This window comes from Centruroides sculpturatus, unplaced genomic scaffold, assembly GCF_000671375.1.
Source record: "Centruroides sculpturatus isolate CEXI.00-Female unplaced genomic scaffold, Cexi_2.0 scaffold1204, whole genome shotgun sequence".
Lineage (NCBI taxonomy): Eukaryota > Metazoa > Arthropoda > Arachnida > Scorpiones > Buthidae > Centruroides > Centruroides sculpturatus.
The window spans coordinates 109,909-112,868 of record NW_019385392.1 but is presented as its reverse complement, the minus strand read 5'-3'; positions in this window follow the sequence as shown (position 1 = coordinate 112,868).

Below are 2,960 nucleotides of genomic sequence, written 5' to 3'. Positions count from 1 at the left end.
GAATGTGAGTGCACTTGAATTTAGCTAATACATAGCAATCAAGATATAGGGACACCAGTGAAAATTTATAGGTTTGCAATTTTCAAATTGCACTCCAATAATGTTCCTATTTAAATGTTTCAACCTTGCTGGTCAGATAGGGGGAATCTGTTGCTGAGAGAAGGGTAAAGTTTATTCAAAAAAGATAGTTGTAAATCTTCTCTCAAACAAGATGGTAACTGAAATTAACTTCAAATTTAAAATTATATGCTTGTTTAACATATGATTAATGTTACTTTTATAGAATATTTTAAACCAGTGCAAAATTAAGACACAAATTTAATAAAATATCACACACAAAACTCCAAAGGAGCTTAACCCAAAAGTCTCATTTGACTATATTTTGAATGTCATTTATAAAACTTTCTTTCCAATATGATTACAACAAGAATACATTATACATTATACAGTGCAGTCATTATTTAAGCACAATGCACTTCTGGAACACATACATAAATAATTATGCATGTGATTATGCATTCAAGGTTCATGCAAATTGAAATCGGTTATCCTACAGAAACAGACTGAGTGCATAAATAGTAACCAGCATAACAATTTTTTGGCTTATTTTAATGCAGATTAATTAATTAAAATGAAGTATCTTCTTTTTTTGGAGCCATGTTGTATTTCTTGCTTAACTTTTCATTGTGGAAAACCAAAACTCTCACTCCACACTTCAATAATCAATACAGGTGGGACTGGATTTCTAAATAGGCACAGTAGGTATGGGTCCAGAGTACCAATTTTGAGAGGTGGAGAAATTGGCAGGCATAGTATAAGAATTTCACAAAAAAGTAATTATACAAATATTTCAATATTTGGAATTAAGTCATTTATATAATGATTTAAATAATTTATTTATTTACATCAAACAGATAGCTTTAACCACTCATAACATAAACATGATGCAATTTGTAATTAAATTCCATGTATTAGAAGCATTTACATTTAGTCAAAAAAAGTGACATCCTAGGCTTGCCTACAAAAGGGTTAAATCCAGCCCCAAATGCAACACTTGCAAAACCATTTACTCACTACATTAATGATAAATAAATGGTTTTGCAAGTCTTTCTTGTATTTACTCAAATATTGAGTGGGTGTTTTAGTTTACCATAAGAAAAACATTAAGCAAAAATTGTTAAGTTATGCATATTGAACAATAATGAAAGAATATACATTCTTCTGTAACAATATACTATGAAAAGCACACCAATTTAACAACAAAATTAATTTTGCATTAAATGTTTTCAGTCTAATTTATAAACCATCTTTAGGATTATTTCTCGTAGACATTTGCTATTTCAAATTTATTCTGAGAATTAAAGAATCTTGAAGATAGTCTACTTTGTAGACTGAAAATGTTTAATGTAAAATTAATCTTTCTAAGTTAACATGGTTTTCATAGCATATTGTACAGTAAGAAATATATATCTTATGATCATCATCTACTGTGATCAATTTGTGATTTTTTACAGGATTAAATAAAAACAACAAATTAAGTTTTATTATATATCTGCATAGTAAAGATGTATTATTTTGAAATTACACAAAATAAGATTGCATAAATCAAAAGTGCACTGTTCAATGTATTTTATATTCATAAAAGTATACTTACAGATAATAAGTGTGTAAAATTTTCAAGAGATTTTAAATGTAATTTAGTTATTCTTTACATGAGATATATTTTTAATACTTTAAAAAGTAAGTGAGCAAATAGAAACATAACATTACTATACGTCAATCATCTAAATTCTTCATTTGAAATTGGAAATATTAACACTTGAAAAATTATGCAAATTGAAGCAAATATTCTCAATTGCACAGATGAAATGCAAATTCTATATTTGTATTTCAGTTTACAGTTAATTTACAGAGCAATGCTCTTCCATGAAATATAAAATCCTTTCTAAACAAATTGATTATCAATACTTTATGAGTCAACTTATATATTTTATACACTTACTTTTGCTTTATATAAACTGTTATAAACATTTCTAAAAAATTTGAGTTTTCCATAATGACATATCACCATTCTTCAACTACTGTCTGAATACAAACAATCAAATACCACTTACCCTGATGATTTAGTATCACTGAATACTTCACAATTCACAAGAATCAATTTTGCAGAAATTATCTGCTAATATAATAAATTAATATAATTTAAGTATAACAACATTAATAGCTAATATCACAGCTTCAGAGTAATAAAATTTGTTAGGCTTTATAAGATAATTCTAAATATAAATTAATAATTCTAAAACTATTAAGTTAGATCAATTCCTTTTAACCACGACGATAAATCTCCGACACTACAGCGTGGTTTCGATGAGTCCCACGTAGATACTGTAACATCTTGTTCTACTTCCACCAGAAGATCTGCAGCTTTCTGACCAGAAAGATAAGCACCGTGTGTAGTAGAATAAAAACTGGAATGTGTTGCTTCTCCTGCAAATAATAATACTGGCTGGAAAAAAACAGTAAAAGTTATAATTAATTGTCTTGTTCATAAAAAGAAATTATTATTACATTTATTTTAAAACAATAAATATTGATACAACTATCAAATACAATGTCTTCCAAAAAGAATGCTACCATTTTAAATTATTGTAATTTTATGTTACTTATTATCTAAGAACAGGCATGGCCAACATACAGCCCGCGGGCCAGGGGCAGACTGGCCCTAAAATTTGTGTGTGGAAAATTTATTACCAGCCCAGCCCATAAATAAAAAAAATGTATTTTTTCTATTTATATTTAAATATATTCAAAATATAACATTGACAAAAATTACAATAAGCACAAGTCTATATTCTACAATATTAATTTTTTATTTAGAAGTTTGCTTTGTTGAGCAATAATATTAATGACATCATCAGAATGTATTTCGTTTAAAAAATCCTTCTCCACTGACATTAACA